At 37.7% G+C, this 18,204-nt stretch overlaps 1 pseudogene; it reads left to right on the top strand.

Moving 5' to 3' along the window:
- Nucleotides 1–5,424: 5,424 nt before the first annotated feature.
- Nucleotides 5,425–17,356, top strand: LOC140709881 (large ribosomal subunit protein uL6 pseudogene; annotated as a pseudogene).
- The last annotated feature ends 848 nt before the right edge of the window (nt 17,357–18,204 follow it).

Raw genomic sequence — 18,204 nt, 5'->3', positions numbered from 1 at the left:
TACTTCTCTTATCTATCATTTTTCTCTCCCATTAAAGTTCAAGTTCAGATCATATAACCTATTTTCTCCAAAACAGTATTCAACTCCTTTTTAATTAAAGGGTAATGGATGCCTTTTGTTAAAAACAAATTCAAATCAAACAAAAATGCACAAAGTAAAAATGGAACATTTCCTTTCCATCAATCTCCCTGCTCAACTGTTGTAATCATTAGCAATGTTTATTTTCTGATTTTACTACTTCCATAAAATATATGTCCTTCATCTGTCAATATAACATGTAAATATCAATATCCCTATCATATGAAAATATTAGCTAATATTTATGTAACAATTAATATGTGCCAGCAATTTGTTAAGTACTTCAAATAACTGTTTTGTGAAATCTCTGTAAAGTATATACAGTACTCTTATCATCCTTGTTATACTATCTAATAAGTAGCTAAACCAGAATTCTGACCTTGCCTGTTTAACTCCAGAGCTTCAAACTCTATCCTCACTCTACGCGATAGTATCCTTTATTGTTTTTTAGTAAAACTGTGATGACACTGTAAAGTTTGTTTGCAACTTTCTTCTTTTTACTTAGGAAGATATTAGAGATATCTCTTCTTATATACAAATACCTCATTCTTTTAAATAGCCATATGGTATTCTACTGCACAGATGAATAATTACGTAGTTAAAAATTCCCCTGTTAATAGACATTTAAGATATTTTATCACTTTGTGATAAATATTTTTTGTATAGTTGTGCTTATGTTTCTTTTGGATAGATTGCTTAGAAAGTGATATGGTTAGGCTCTGTGTCCCCACCCAAATCTCATGTTGAATTGTAATTCCCATTGTTGGAGGTGGGCCTTGGTGGGATGTGATTGGATCATGGGGATGATTTCTAAAGATTTACCATCATCCCCCTAGTGCTGTCTCATGATACAGTTCTCATAACATCAGGTTATTTGAAAGCATGTAACACTTCCCCATTCACTCTCTCTCTTCCTCTGCCACATGAAAATGTGCCTGCTTCGCTTTGCCTTCCACCATGATTGTAAGTTTCCTGAGGCCTCCCTAGCCTGTAGAACTGTGAGCCGATTAAACTTCTTTTATTTATAAATACGCAGTCTCTGGTATGTTGTTATAGCAGCGTGAGAACGGACTAATACAGAAGTAAAATTGTGATAGGGCCTTAACTTGTTTGTCCACCTCTGGTTTCTGCACTTGCAAGCTTGTCTTTCTCATTCCTTCCAGATTTATCACCATGGAGCATGTTCTGAGCTCACCAGTTCTCTGCTCTGGACTTTCCACGACTTGTTTAATAAGGCATAAACACCTTGTCTTTTCTGGCTTTCAAAATGTTATATCCTTTAACCCCAACTCATTTCACTTAGCCCTCTTTTACCCACTCACTGCTTCAGTATTAACTATTCTCAGTACTGCCTTAGCCTGGAATCTCCTTTTCCTGTAACTTCTTGAGAATGATTTCTACTTATTTTCAAAATCTAGCACAATCATTACTTCCCATGTAAATTCTTCCCAGCTAGAAGTCATATCTCCGTGGTCCCAATTTCCCAAAGCATCAAATTCATATCTGTTTGCAAGTAATTATTTTATGAATAAATTTGCACTTAAACATGATGTCCACTTTACTCTTTTCCTGAGCTCCTTTTTCCACTTAGAAGCCAAAGACACAAAACCGTTGAACATGAAAATTTGAGCTGCTTACTTTTCTGAAAAATAAATACTTACTGGCCGGGTGCGGTGGCTCATGCCTGTAATCCCAGCACTTTGGGAGGCTGAGGTGGGCGGGTCACAAGGTCAGGAGAGCGAGACTGTCCTGGCTTACACGGTGAAACCCTGTCTCTACTAAAAATACAGAAAATTAGCCAGGCATGGTGGCGGGCGCCTGTAGTCCCAGCTACTCGGAGGCTGAGGCAGGAGAATGGCATGAACCTGGGGAGTGGAGCTTGCAGTGAGCTGAGATCCGGCCACTGCACTCCAGCCTGGGCGACAGAGTGAGACTCCGTCTCAAAAAGAAAACAAAAAACAAACAAACAAACAAACAAAAAACTTATAAAAACTGAAATATTGTGGTTGGTATCATATGTGCCTTCCATACAGGTTTTCATAGAAAATGCCTTAGTCTAACCATCCAAATTTGAATAGAACAGCAGGTATAGAAACACGCTGGACTTTGGTGATAAAACTGGTACAGTCTTGAGTAAAAAGGGAAAGTTTGTCTTCTTAGGAGCCTTGGTGCACGGATTAATACCACTGCCATAACTTAAGCACATATGTTATTGGTCACTTTGATAGACAGAATAATAACTCCATAAAGATATCTACCTCCTAATTCTGAGAACATGTGAATATGTAACTTTAAATGACAAAAGCAACTTTGCAGATGAGAATAACGATCTCCAGATAGGGAAAGTATTTAGGATTTTTGAGTGGTGCAATGTAATTACAAGGGCTTCTATAAAAGGGAGGTAGACTGGTCAGAGGTAGAAAAGCCATTGTTGTTATAAAAGCAGGGAGAGATTTGAAGATGCAAAGCTACTGGCTTTGAAGATGGAGAAAGATGAGATGATCTAAGAAATCAAAGTGGCCTCTAGAAGCTGGAAAAGAAAATAATGAATTGTCCCCTGGAGACTCCAGAAGAGACCAGCCCTGAAGTCTTAATGACTTTAGCAGCAATAAGAAACTAGATAAAGTCCAATTCACCAAAAAAAGAAAAAAGAAAGAAAATGCCACAGTCTACAATTCCTGATCTTAGGTGGTCATAGCCACTCCTCTCTTCTACACCCCCAAAAAACTAAACTGGAATAAACAGTTGATCTATGGCCAAGCATCTGTATTCCAGTCAGTAAACTATTATCTATTTTCTGGAATAAAAATGGAGACAAGCCAATCAGATTCTCTTTCAGAATTTAGAATTGAGAAACTGTGAAGATGAGATGTGATACGGAAGCAAAAAGCTGCTATGAGTGTGCTAGAGCCAAACGTTTTAAGAAGGCCTAAAAGATGCACAGTGGAGCTGTGTATTTGAAGGATGGTCCCCAAATGCAGTTGGTATTACAGGAAGTCAAGTTTGCCCTTCATAATCCCTTACAGAGGTGTCACTTTGGGGACCAGGATACTGTGTCCTGAAAAATCCAAACATAGTGTGATGTTTCAATAGCTTTGGGAAAGATTATTGTTTCCTCAGCAAAGTACCAGAGGAAGTAGTTAGTTGGCTTGCCGTGTTTTATTGAAAATGTGTATCTTTAAATACTAGAATTATACTCAATGCAGTTAGATAATCACAGTATGTGAGCACCTGGAAACTGAAGCTGACTGAGAGAACAACAGTTTCAAGATATTCATCTTATGCTCACTTCTCTCTGTGTGTGAGAAGCACTTAGAGATGAATATGCATAAGATTAATCCATATATAATTTGGCTCCAGGATAGGGAAGAGAGGATGAAGCCTGTAAAGGGAGAAAATAGAGGAGTCATGCAGAGAGAAGCAGAGCCATCACAGAGGCTGTGGAGCACCAGAGGGGTACACAGGACAGCAGGCAGTCCCTCAAGTTGGCTCAGATCTGGACCACCACTGCTACTTTCTTCTCCAGTCCCTGTCTATCCTTACAGTAAACCCTTCTCCCTTAAGATAACACAAATCAACCTCTTGTCCATTGAAACTGAAATTATTCACTAGTCTGTGAAATGGTAGACATTGTTTCTCAATGTTTTCCAATAATTGGCTTGTATCTATGAAAATGCTTACAGGTGGAAACAGAACATCTGTAGAAAATGTTCTCCATTCTATGTTTTTCAGAGAAAGTATATATTGTCATTTCTAATCCTGTTATTTAAGCAATTGGAAAAGAAACCTGTTATTTAAACTAATGGAAAAGAAAGGCAATATAGAAATAGGACAAATAATTAGTGTTTAGACAAAGTGGTGTCATCTGCCATGTGTTTTTTGTATAATACATAGCATATCCAGTATGTTTTGTGCTTCTAAAATTGCCTTTAAAGGTAGTTTAGAACAATTTTAGTATTTTCAGCCATATAAAAATTATGTTGGCTGGGTGCAGTAACTCATGCCTGTAATCCCAGCACTTTGGGAGGCCAAGGCAGGCGGATCACCTGAGGTCAGGAGTTCGACACTAGCCTGACCAACATGGAGAAACCCCATCTCTACTAAAAATACAAAATTAGCCAGGCATGGTGGCACATGCCTGTAATCCCAGCTACTTGGGAGGCTGAGGCAGGAGAATTACTTGAACCCGGGAAGTGGAGGTTGCAGTGAGCCAAGATAGCACAATCGCACTCCAGCCTGGGCAACAAGAGTGAAACTCTATCTCAAAAAAAAAAAAAAAGTATTTTGTGTTCTGTTTTGCATATCATCGCAGACCAGCTTTGGCTGTAAAATAAAATGCTTTCACAATAATTTTTTATGGAAAGTAAATGCATAATTTCCAATTCTCAGATGATAGTTTATTTTGAATACGTCCTGGTTCCTCCTTTTTGTGCAAAGCCTGTAGAGTGAACATCCTGGGATTTAATCAGTAAATGGTATTGGGGAATCAGCTTAGAAAAATAGCTCTCTGTAACATATCTGCTCCTAAAACTGACACTGTGTACTGCAAGGAAACATCAGACTTCAGAAGAAAAACAAAACAAAACAGGAAAGCTGCCATGGAAAGAATAGCAACACTGGACAGTCTTTTGCAACATCTGTTGAGAGTAGACTGGTCACGGGCAGCCCGGATTACACTGATCAACTGGAGTGCCAGCTCCTGACCAAGGGGAAATTGGTTTCCAGATCTACTGGGCTGGTGCCGAAAAGAACACAGAAAATTCATGAAGCAGGAGAAAGCAAACAGTTTTGGATGTGCTTGGCAATAAATAACATCCTTGGGAAAACCTCAGCTTTCTTTTCCCTCCTCTGAGGATGCTCGTTTTGTGATCTATACTGAAACTGTTTTTCTTCATTTGTCTAAAACTTGAATTTTTGGAACAGATACACATACACACACTCACATTTCTACTGAGAACTCCAACTGGCACATGCTGCTTCATTTTTGAAGAATAAAAATAAGGAGCCCATTCTCTCAGGTACTTTACAATAGGTACATGTTGTCCACTATAATAGCCTCTTTTGTTGGAGTAACTCTTTCCTTCAATCCAATGACTTCTGTTTCCCTTGAATGCACGTGTCCTTGTTACCTAAAATGAAAGTTGACCCACCTTTTCTCTCCACCCATCAAAGTCATCGCACTGACTTACCATCTGCATTCAGACAGATTCTACTGGTGATTCTGGTGATGGTGTTTTTGTTTATGAAACTAGAATCCAAAAGTGTCTCTAAATTATTCATAGATGAGGTTTGACCAAAAATTGAGTAAGCCAGGCTTGATTAAGGAATAAATTCAAATGTACATAGATGGTTTCTAGTAAGAAACCTAGTGAGAAAGGAGAGAAACAGGTAATGCAAGAAAACTTTTGATGACATGCAACAACAGTAAGAACTCATTCAGTGTTCCAGTTCTGTGATGTTTTGCTTACGTCTTCTCATTTGTCTTGAAGAATTGCCTATAAGAAAGGAATTGCTATGCTCATTTTCCTAGTTCAGGGATGTTATGTATTTTACATACAAGCAATTCACTCCTTAACTGTAAGTTTTCCTGACTCCAAGCTTCAGGCTTCTTAAGTATATTCTACTGCATACACAGAATGTTATCAAGCATTCATTCAATAAAACGGTATTGCATGCTTATTCTGTGCCAGACATTTTTCCAGCACTGTGACCACAGCACTGGAAAGAAATTTTAAAAGGACAAAATTATGTCCTCATGGAGCTTATATTTTATTATCAAAGTTAGAAAGGCCCTAGGAGGAAATCTAATCTAACCTAGCTAAGGTGGAGAACTGAACATGCAATTTTCTCCTAAACTGCGAAAGCACATTATGCAAGTGATTAGAGCATGGACTCTGAATCAGGCTTTATATCAGAGTCCTGCCATTCCCTAGTAGCAGTCTCGATTTATCTATCCATAAAATGAAGTTACTACAATAGTACCTGTCCTACAGGAGCATTTTATTTGAAGACTGAAAGAGAAAATTCACTGCTTAGTACAGCATCTTTCACAGCATTTAGCAAAAACTTGATAAAAGTTTACAATTATTGAATGTGATGATGAGGATGATAATATGGGAATCTAGACAATTATTGTAACAAAAGCACAACAGTTTAACTCAGAGAGAAGAAAAAGACCTAAGAAAAAACAGACAATTGTTAAATTTAAAGCCCAGAACTCTTTTATAGAGGAAGTGCACCTATTCTCAAAATCGTTTTATTTATTTTGTTTTGTTTTGTTTTAAACGTGTTAAACTAAACTTCCAGTTAACCTAAAGAGTTTTCTTTTTTCTCTTTTTTTCTTTTTTGTTTTTTTGAGACGGAGTCTCACACTCTTGCCCAGGCTGGAGTGCAGTGCAGTGGCGCAATCTCGGCTCCCTGCAAGCTCTGCTTCCCGGATTCACTCTGTTCTCCTGCCTCAGCCTCCCGAGTAACCGGGACTACAGACGCCTGCCACCGCACCCTGCTAATTTTTTGTATTTTTAGTAGAGACGGGGTTTCACCGTGTTAGCCAGGATGGTCTCGCTCTCCTGACCTTGTGATCTGCCCGCCTCAGCCTCCCAAAGTACTGGGATTACAGGCATGAGCCACTGTGCCCGGCCAACCTGAAGAAAGTTTTCAAGGTTGGTGACCATAACTGCATATGAACCCCTTTTTTTGGCATCATATCTGCAAGTCGTTGACCAGGTTTGTCCCTTCTGGAGATGCACAGGGATAATGTGGCGATAAGGTGCTAATTTGCAGACCAGTAGGGCTAGAGAATTAGCATTTACCATAGAAAAGGGGGCTTTTCTTTGATCCATTCACAGCCCTTCTTCTCCCCAAAGAAGGCAAATCATACCTACGAGAGTACAGGGCAGCCTGTCAGAGAGAAGCTAGATGGAAAAGAAGATATATAATTAATGCTTGAATTTGTGTTATGGTCTAAAGAAGGATTAGAATTTTGGCTCAGCAGTTGGGCATGAGTATTCAGATTGCCGAGTTGGGGAATCATGTTCACATGGATGCATGTTGTTTATGAATTCCTAAACTTCAAAAGTTGGATTGGTTTAACACACTCTGCTGACTGGTATACCTCATATATCCTGCCCATTGTCATTTAGATCAACACAATCTGGCGGCTTCTACACTTGTTAATTAATAAATCCTTAGGTGTTAGAAATGGGAGATTTTATGTCATTTATGTTACCATAAGTGAGATATGGGCCAAGGACAAATTTACTTTCACTGTAGTTTGCTGAAATCCTTGTGCAAGGACACAAGGGCACCTCAAGCAAAGCACCTAACCTTCCTGTGTCTGAGTCTTCTCAGCTATGAAATGGAAATACTCATAGCTATCTAGATACTCTTGTGAAGCTGTATTAAAATAATGGATGTCAATATCCAGTTTGAATAAATGTTTCCAAACTTTCACAGAGAACTGATGGGGCAACTCACTTTCTCTTTGTATTGTAGTTTTTCTTTCTTTCCTTCTTTTTTAAAAATATATCTTATCTTCTCTGTCAGGATACAAGACATCAGTTTAAGGTTAGGTGTTCATTCCATTTTTACACCTTTTTTCATAATCCTTTGTATGGTCTTCAATTTTACTTCTTTCTTTTAATAGAAATTTGAGTGGTTTCTATGCACCAGGCTCTGTGTAGCTGGAAATCTTGTTCTATTTTTTGTTCCATTTGCTTCCATATTTATTAGCTGCTTTAGGGTCATACCCAGGGTAGGAAAGTAGGTAATTAACGGGACAAGAGAAGTCTTAGATGGTTGATATTTTTTAAAATAAAAGTTTTATTTTAAAGTAGTTTTAGACTTATAGAAAAGTTGCAAAGACAATACAGAGAGTTCTCATGTACCCCTCAACTTGTTCTCTCCAATATTAATATCTTACATTAACCATACATTTGTTACAATTAATAAACCAACACTGTTACATCGCTGTCAATGAAATTTTACACATTATTCAGATTTCAAAGTTCTCCCACTAATGTTTATATTTGTTTTTGTTTTTGTTGTTGTTGTGTTCTAGGTTCACAACCAAGACACTATGTACATTTGGTTGTCATGTCTTCTTAATCTCCTCCGGTCTGTGAAAATTGTTCAGTCTTTCCTCATTATTCATAACTTTCACCATTTTAAGGAGTACTGGTCAGGTATTTTGTACAATTTCTCTCAACTTGAGTTCATCTAATATGTTTCTCATGATTAGACTAGGGTTATGGATTTCTGAGAAGATCACAAAAGTGTCCTTGTTATATTCTTTCAGAGTACCTGCCGTGAACATGTGAACATGACCTATGTTTGGTGATGTTAACCTTGATTAGATGATGAGGGTGATGTTTACCGGATTCTGCACTACAAAGTTGCTTTTTCCCGCTTCCATACTCTATTTTTGGAAGCAAATCACTCTGTCCAATCTACACTCAAAGAAGAGAGTGGAGAACTAAACTTCACATAAATTATTTGAAATTCTTCTGTAGGGAGATTTGTCTCTTCTCACCTCTATCTATTATCTATCTATTAATTTATTTATATAAGCATAGACTCATGTATATTTATGTTATACTTTGTGTTATAATTCACTACTACATTTTTTATTTATTTTGTTGCTCGATTGTTCTACCTCTGGCCATTGGGAGCTTTTTCAGGTCAGAACTTGTATCCCTTGACAATCCCCTAACATTTTGATTTTTGAGCACTTCCTTACTTTTAGAAATTACTAGATGCTCCAGGCTCATCTTGTATTTTTCCTGGCCAGCCCTAACAATCAGCCATTTCTTCAAGGAGCTCTGCTTCCTTTTATTGAATAGTAATATTAGAAACCAGAATCTGGGCACTTATTACAACTGCTTATTGTAACTTATTACAATTACTGCTTGTTACAACTGAGGTGTCATAGATTCTAGGACTCTCAGAGGCTGATATAGTTTCAATTCAGCATAGAGTCCTCTCCACAATGGAAGCTCAAGAGCTGACTCTCTTCTCTTGGAACATGCTTTTGGGTCCATCAGAAGTTCCTCCACTGGAGTCATCCAACTACTGTTACCTTATTGGCAATAGGGACTATTGATAATTTTTTAAAATGTGGCATAATAATTAAAGCTGTGTTTTAGTAAAAATTATTTGCATAGCAACTTGGGCAATGAAATGGATGAGAAAAGAGACACAAGATGAAAAGGTCAGATAGGGAATTAATGTAGTAGACTTGGGTTATCTTTAAAAATCTACGCAAAGGTGATTACTGTAAAAGTAAAAAGGAGGGAGGCAGATATAGCAAACATCTATTAAAAATCTTGATGGTCTGGGTGTTTTCAGACATTTCCTGCCATGGTTATACATTTTAAGGATTTTTCTGAAACCCAATTCTGTTGTTACTGCAACATATAAGTTGGGACAGCTTCTAACCCCCATCTGACACTCAGGTCATTTACAATGGGGGAGTCATAGAGTGGTTCCTGCAGTCTGCAGCTCTTGGGCCCCAAGTCTTAAGACTGGGTTATACATAGCTTCTGCATTGCATTAACATATGATATTTTGCTACTCCAGAAAGTTTATGAATTCAGGCAGGAGGTATGACTAGACGTATAGTAGATGCACCTGACAGCAATAACTTAACCTAAGCATATCCTGAGGATGATCTTGTATGGTAGATGCATCTGAGAGCAATAACTTATCTTAAGCATATCCTGTATGCCAGATACACCTGACAGTAATAGCTTAACTTAAGAAACGAGGGTTGCCACATTGAGGTTGTTATGGCAGGGCAGTAAGTAAAAGTGCTATATAAACAGTGTGCTTTTTACAAGCTGTTGCAATTCTCCTGTCCAGCCCACTGCCACTGGATTACCCTGGTGAGTAAATATCCACAAATAAACCTCTGTTTAATTCACTGGCTCCAGATCTCCTCTTTGGCCTCTTGAACCTGGTGTCATCCCTACTGAAGGTAAAAAGGTAAAAAGTAAAAAGGACCCAGTATGACATGACATCAAATGCTCTTTTCAAATAACTCTTGAGCACTCATTTTCCATTTTCCCATTTCTTGTATTTTCTAAGAGGAGGGTTGGGAAATAGTACTGAAATAAAACACTTATGGATCTTGTGAGGAGGAGAATGTGCCATTTAAGGACTTTTGGGTCTTAGCCCAAAGCGGTGTACATAAATTTCCTGATGAATATGGAGGGCTTTGAATGCTTATGTCAGGAGTTTGCATTTAATTCTTCAAGACTTCTTTGTTACATCAAATGCCTGGAGCAGCAACAGCTGCATCACCTAAGAGTTTGCTGTGAAATTAAGAGTTATCAGGCCCCATCTACTGAATAAGAATCTACATTTTAATAAGATCCCCCAAACCATCCATATACACATTAAAGTTTGAGATACAATAATATAGACCAATGGCCCACTAAGTTGACTACACTTGGGAATCATTTGGGAAGCTTTATAAATTACTGGCATTGGGATCTATCCCCAGAAATTCTGATTTAATTGATATTGTGTGATATGAGCATTTGGATTTTTAAAACTTCCCAATATTCAACATATTTTGATAACTACTATTCTCAGCCAATGGCTCCTAACTCTAATTGAACATTAGAATCATTTGAGATATTTAAATTCAACAACAACAAAAAAAGATGTTTGGATCCTAGCATCCACGAGTCTTAGTTAATTTTGGGTGCTGTTTCTAATTCTTTTTTATAATTTCCCATGTAATTCTAATTTGCTGCAAGCATTGAGAACCTTTACTTTTAGGCCTCTGGAAGATACACCTGGAAGCTATTTTTCCAAAAGTGGAAAAGAGGCCTGGAAGAAATTAAGTGACTTCTTGAAAGCAAACTAGAGTCGAGAACTTCTAGATTGCTGCTCTAACTACAAGATACTCTTCAGTTCCCATCTTCAAGACGAATAGCACAACATTGTGCAAGTTATAAGCATTACCATTCCTCATACAAGGTTTTTATTGCTTGTTCAACTCCACTGGGTATTGTGAATTCTGTGACATTTGCAAATTCAAAAAGCACCATATTATCTATACATTTCACATTGCTTGTTGAAAGCAAATATTACTTACTGTATTGTACAACTCCCTCATCTCTGCACATTACATTTTAAGAATCCAGTAACAGATTTCTTCCCTCTACTCCAGAGCACTACCAATGCATCTCTGCAAGCTTGACTTCTCCTCTTGCCTGAAGAGACTTGGAGACTAAACAGTCTTTTCTTAAGTCTTTGCAATCGGCCTGTATTCTCTGTATAAACACTAGTTTCAGCCTTTATTTTTAGAGTTTTATAATACACTCTGATAAATGCTTTCCTCCTAAGGGCTTGTCAGGAGCAAGGGTGATTGATAAACTGTTTCAAAGGAAAGAGAAAAACGTTCTGTCTAATATCTGCCATTGTGGCAAATTACATAAATAATGTCCTAAAGCTAATCGGTACTAAATGGATTTTGTATTTTAAATGCTTGCTTCAGCCAGCCAGGTATGAATTACATTTCTTTATCAAAATCATTATGAGGGCCGCCTTGACTTGTAAAATCTAGCACATAAATACAGGACACTGAATGGTGCTAGTTGTGTGTACTTGCATTATTAGGGCATCGTTTATTTTGAAAGCCCGTTAATCATCACTACATGTGAAAAGGCCTGCCATAGAAAAATAAAATGTTTGTCCTTGGTCATCAGCATGTCTACTTGGAGAGGTGTTGCTTTCTCAGTGTCAGGCGACTGGGGCTTAAGCTTTTCACTCCTTGTTTGCCTAGAATTCTAGGGACAGGATTCTTTTCAGCAGAGTTCTCTGATGTATGTCAACCAGAGTACTTTTAGGTGGTACATGAGTGAATATTTTGATTTTGGCAATTGCAACATTTGTTTGTCTTTGCATTAAGCCTGCTGATATATTTTACTTCATACTTTGCCTGCCTCCAGGAGCTCAGAACCAGGAAAAACTAAAATAGAACAGAAGAAGGAGTGACAAAGAAAGAAGCCAATGGAAGCGTAAAGAGGAGGGATCTAATGTTAAAAAAGAGGTATTAATAGGTGCAGAAAAGTGTGTGTGGTGTGTGTGCGCATGCGTTTGTATGTGTGTATCTAGAAGCTTCTTCTGAACTTTCTTCGGTGGAAAGGTCCATCTCGCCTGACCACAGGAATAGCAGCTAGAGAGCTCTGCTCCCACTCCAGTGAGATGAGAACTTTACTCCTCTCTTAAGGGCTGAGTGAGATGGAACTTTGGAAAGCTCAGTGAAAAGAGTGACAGGCAACAATAAAGAAAGGTTTGGAAATTGTAGTGCAAGCAGTAATACTTGACTACAGAAGTTTTAGAAAAATTAAAGGTCCAAAGCTATGCAGCTCTGCAGGTACGTACACTAAACCTTTATGATAAAACAGCCATAGATACGTTGCAGAAAGCCCTGAATTAGGAATTAATGACCACAGATACATTCCCCTGCTGCGTGCTTAAGTCACTATGACTGAGGAAAATCTCTTCTCTTCTGAGCCTCAATTTCCTCTTCTGTAAAATGCAACAGTGAGATTTAAAAAAATACATTTCATTGTTATTTTGCAAAAGAATAAATCCAGTATGATTGTTTGTTGTTATTGTTGTATTTTTTTAAGTTGAATTTCTGCCGTGAACTTCTATTTATGGCAAATGAAATAATTAATTTTCAACTTATAATCATGATACAATGTTTTGCTTTAGGTAAATTTATTTAAATTAAAAAAATTTTACTTGAAGAAAACATAGTTAATACTTAAATTAAGAATGGATGCTTTCATAAGGTTTATTCTGTGTCAGACACTGTTCTAAGGGCTTTACGTACATTAACTCATTTGATCCTTAAGATTTGCAGAAAGCATTATATTCGTTTTTCCCAAATAAAGAGACTGAGACATAAGAGGTTAAGTATCTTGCACAATTCATGAGTAAAGGATGTCAGAGACTGAATCCAGATTCTCTGTCTCCATAGTCAATGTGCTGTACGGTTAATCACTCCGCATATTGCAGCATACATATCAATACAGGAAGGGAGAATATGGCAAGAATATGAAGGATGCTACTCAAAAGACACTGCCCTAAGTTTTTCTTGGAATTACAGATTTGTTTCTTACTTAAATGTTAAGGTGGCTGCTCAAAAAATGATGTCATAGGTGAACAAATGAATGAATTTGTTTTCTGTATCACAACCAGTGATATCTCTCTAAACCTCAAATTATATCATTTAATTTTTCTGCTTAAACTCCTTTAGTGACTTCCTATGAAGGTCATCAGATTAAGTAAATAAAAACACAGAATACCCAGTTATTTCGATTTCAAATAAACAATGATTTTTTAATTGTATCTTTTTAGTAATAAGACATATTTACACTAAAAATTATTTGTTGTTTATTTGAAATTCCAATTTGCTGGGCCTTCTACATTTTATCTGGCAACCTTGCTCTCAATTGCCCTCAGAATAATGTCCAAATTATTTAATTTGCTTTGGAGTTTGTGATGTCCTTGTAGTTTATTTCTTCAACTTCTTTTTACACCATTCCCCACTTAGACTTTACGTTCTAGACATGCCTGAATATTTGCAGTTACCTGAATGAATATATTTCTCTAAACTTCTGGTCTTTTCACAGGATATTCTCTTATTCTTACCATTCTTCACCTAACTTTTTTGTCAGATCAGATTAGAAGTTGCTCCTCCAAAATGTAGGTTAGGAGCAACCATGCCTTGCTCTTCTCCAAGCAGAGTTCTCATTACACTGTCTAGTAATTGTCAGATAAACAATTGTAATTGTTTCTCTCTCTCTAGACTTCAGGCTCTTTGAAGGTAGCGGAATATCCCTCTTGCTTAGTGTTGTATCCTTTTGTCTGCCTGGCACATAATAGCATCTGAAGCAATATTTGTTGAATGAAATGATCTCACAAGTGTAATTATGGAGAAAGTTAGAGTCTCCTTGCCCACTTTGTTTATTCAGAAAACAAGGAGCCAAAAAAGTATACGTAATAAAGAGACTATTGGTGCATATGTGTATTCTGCATGTTTTACCCATGTAAGATCCATTTTTTACATGAATGTATTTAACATTAATACAAAGTTTTAAAATTTTGTTTTTCAGGTGTAGAGTATACATGATTGGCTCCTTTCAGCAGCAGTGTCTGTATGGTTCAAACCAATGGTATAAAAAATTATGGCTTTGATCATTCTGATAAATCATTGTAACTTTACAGCTTATTTATCAATTTCTACAGAATTTAGTATCAAGATGTAGTTTACCCAACTATTCTATGTTTGCTTACTGGCAACCTTTATATAGTCTGAATGTATAAGACAATGATGAACACCACATAAAATCCAGACTGTATAGTACTAGTGCTGAGCAATTCAAGGCCTCTCAGGGATGTTCCTAGCAAATCTTCTTCTAGAACTTAGACTGATCAGTGGGCAATCATTAATGTAGCCATTTTTCACAGAGGACTACTGTACAGTCATTTGTGATTGTGCTATGCTAATGTGGATCTGGCACCTTCATCATGCAGCTCACTGAATATGAACTTGCAAATTGATCTGCTGTATAAGGTCAAGTTTCACCCAAATCAACACGAACATTTTCCATGAATTTAGAAAATGACAACTGGGCAGCCCATGCTACTTGACTCTGGAGGCGGGGCTCAGATACCAGGCCAAATAGAGAATGAGCTAAAACAGGTCCAGTGTGGGAAACAGCTTTTCATAAGACACACCCCACCAGCGTGCCACATTAATTTACCATTGTCGTGGCAACACTTGGAAATTGCTGCCTTCTTCCATGATAATGACCAAATGACTTGAAGTTGCCACTTTTTTGCTAGGAGTTTCTGCATATAATTTAAAGTAGGTATAAATATGCATGCAGACGTGCCTTTGAGCTCCACTCTGGGGACATTGCCTACGGGGTAGTCCTGCTCTGCAAGGAGCAGTACCTCTGCTGGCTGCTGTACACTGCAGCTTCAATAAAAGTTGCTGTGTAACACCACCAGTTCACCCTTGAATTCTTTCCTGGGCAAAGCCAAGAACCCCTGGGCAGAGCCAAAAACCCTCCCGGGCTAAGCCTCAATTTTGGGTCTTGCTTGTCCTGCATCACTACCAGTTCCTTTCTGGATGATAAAGCTGGCTTCAAATAGAGAGCATAGAAATTTGAGTCAAACATCACTCTGAAGACTTTCTGGTTTTGTTAGTCTTTGAGCCTCCTTCACCTTCTTTGTAAAATGGAACTAATAATATGAATTTTTGGAAAAGTATTGCTTTAGGTTTCTAACCTTTTAAAAATATTTTAAGCTCAGCCAATTTCATCAGAAAATGCTGTTTGTCTGCCTGTATTTTTTGTCTGTGTACCGCCTGCCCACTTTTCTCTGCCTCTCTTTTATCTGCTTGGAAGTATATACACACACACACACCTGGGAAATTTGAATGGAAACACCTCTGGTATCCATGGAGCAAGTACTGGCTCAAACCATCCATAGGTTAACTGAATATTAGCGAAGCCAACCTCCTCTGTACTGGTTTGACATTACTCCACTTTAGGATGTCTAAATATCAGAAAGTCTAGTGAGACAGATCACCTTATTTCTCATTGTTATCCCAAGTGATATCAAATGAACTTGATGAGGATCTTGATGAAGAGCTGATGGGAATGTAACCACTATCTTTCTACATCTTCATATTTCTCAACAATAAAGTTCTAATACTTAAAGAGTGTTATGCATGTCTTTTTCTTGAAGCCTTAAAAAACCTGCTGAAAATACAAGTGTCTTAAAATTTTATTGCTAGAACCAACAACTGGGAAAACATATATGACTAATAATGTTTATAGTAATTTGTTTCTAATAGTGAAAATTTCAAAATAACAGAAATATCAAAAACTGGCAGAAATTAGTGGCTATGCTTTACAAATTTTATGATTGAGCAGGGCCATCAGAATCTTGCTCTAATAAAGCTATCTGCTGGGAAGCCCCTGGCTTCACCTGGCTACACTGAGGACTGAGTGGATTAACAGCTTGAGATGTACCTGAAGTCCATTCATGGCACGCTGACTGGAAAGTTCTAAACTAAAGCATTTGCTTACAATGGGATATTTTAGTCGGCAAAAATCGTCATATAAATCTAAATGAAAAGATTTCTACGGCAGATTGCATGAAAAAAAGGTGACAGTTAAGTATGCATAGTTTACACAATTTATGCCTATGGGCATACCTGAAGAGCTGTGTGGAGAGAGTCAGCAATATCATATTATGAAGTGATAGGATTCTGGGTTCTAATATGTGTGTGTGTGTGTGTGTGTGTGTGTCTGTGTGTGTGTGTATATAATATAAAAATTTTTACCACTGTTTGCCACATCTACTGTGAGAATGAAGACCATTCTTGGCAGACTGTTGATATTTCAGAAAATGTCAACGTCACTCTGAAGGGATGCATAGTTTTTGTGAAGGGCCCCAGAGGAAACCTGCAGAGGGATTTCAGTCACATCAATGTAGAACTTAGTCTCCTTGGAAAGGGAAAGAAGAGGCTCAAGGTTGACAAAAGGGGGGAAATAGAAAGAAAGTGGCTACTGTTTGCATGATTCGTAGTAACGTACAGAACATGATCAAAGGTGTTACACTGGACTTCCATTACAATATGAGGTCTGTGGATGCTCACTTCCCCATCCATGTCATTATCCCTGAGATTAGGTCTCGTGTTGAAATCAGACATTTCTTGGATAAGGCTAGGTGAGGTGGCTTATGCCTGTAATCCCAGCACTTTGGGACACTGAGGTGGGAGGATTGCCTGAGGTCAGGAGTTTGAGACCAGCCTGGCCAACATGGTGAAACCCGTCTCCACTAAAACTACAAATTTAGCCAGGCGTGCTGACGGGCGTCTGTAATCCCAGCTACTTGAGAGACTGAGGCAGGAGAATCACTTGAACCCTGGAGGCTGAGGTTGCAGTGAGACAAGATCACGCCATTGCACTCCAGCCTGGGCAACAAGAGTGAAACTCCATCTCAAATATATATATACAAATATATATATAATCTCCACAGGGTTCAGATGAGGCCAGGTGTTGCTTGTTCGGTATCTCAAGGCCTGAAAGATGACTTAGTCCTGGAAGGAAATGACATTGAACTACTTTCAAATTCAACTGCTTTGATTCAGCAAGCCACAAGAGCTAAAAACAAGAGTATCAGAAAAAATTTGGATGGCATCTATGTCTCTGAAAAAGGGACAGTTCAGCAAGCTGAATAAGTTGTAACCGTCGTCTGGTTACATAAACAAGATGCCAGATGATTCCAAAGAACTGATTGTGATAGTTAAATGATCCAATAAAAGACCTGTTGATTTGGAAAAAAAATACCGTTATCAAGTATACTTTTCCCAAAATAATAACCTTATACAACAGAAGAAGGGTCTCACCTACTATTGTTGGTCTTGAGTCTATCCTCCTCCACCCAATTTATTTCCCATCAGGTGATGGCCTTGCACTTTGGAAGATCAATTTCACTTTTCTGGGGATGTTTCATGATTAGTTCAACTGAACCTTGTTAATTCCATTTCTTTTTATCAGTGATTGATACAAGCAACTCTATCTAAGGTAATAAGAACATGTCAATTTTTAGTTCACAAGAACTAGTTCAAGACTGGGGATCTGACTCAGTTTGAAACAATGAGATGGAATTAAAGTTTATTAGTGGTTTCTGGAAAAGTTTTCTTGTTTTTAAAACAGAGCCTCAAGGAAGAGATTATCTCTTTTATCTCTGTGTTTTTTTTTTCCAGTTGCAGATGTGCCGCTTTGCCTGAGCATTGGATCTAACTAAGAGAATTAAAAAGAAATAGAGTCAGAGTCCCAAATTAAGTACTCCAGTCTTAGTTTACTGTTACCTGAACAAATACTTTTCCTTATAGCTTAATGCTGTTTGATTTCATTTCTGTTGAATGCATTTTAATAGGTTCATCTACTTGATTGGTGGCAAAAATAGAGTTATCCCACCTCCAGGCAGGTATGTCAAAGAGATATTTTTTAAGGTGTGGTGATGTATATAATGTTTAACATATATACATTAAAGAAACAAACAAACAAAAAAACTCACAAGTTG

This window comes from Chlorocebus sabaeus, chromosome 23 (genome assembly GCF_047675955.1).
Source record: "Chlorocebus sabaeus isolate Y175 chromosome 23, mChlSab1.0.hap1, whole genome shotgun sequence".
NCBI classification, from domain to species: domain Eukaryota; kingdom Metazoa; phylum Chordata; class Mammalia; order Primates; family Cercopithecidae; genus Chlorocebus; species Chlorocebus sabaeus.
The sequence above is the reverse complement of the archived record's forward strand: the minus strand, read 5'-3'. Positions and strand labels throughout refer to the sequence as shown.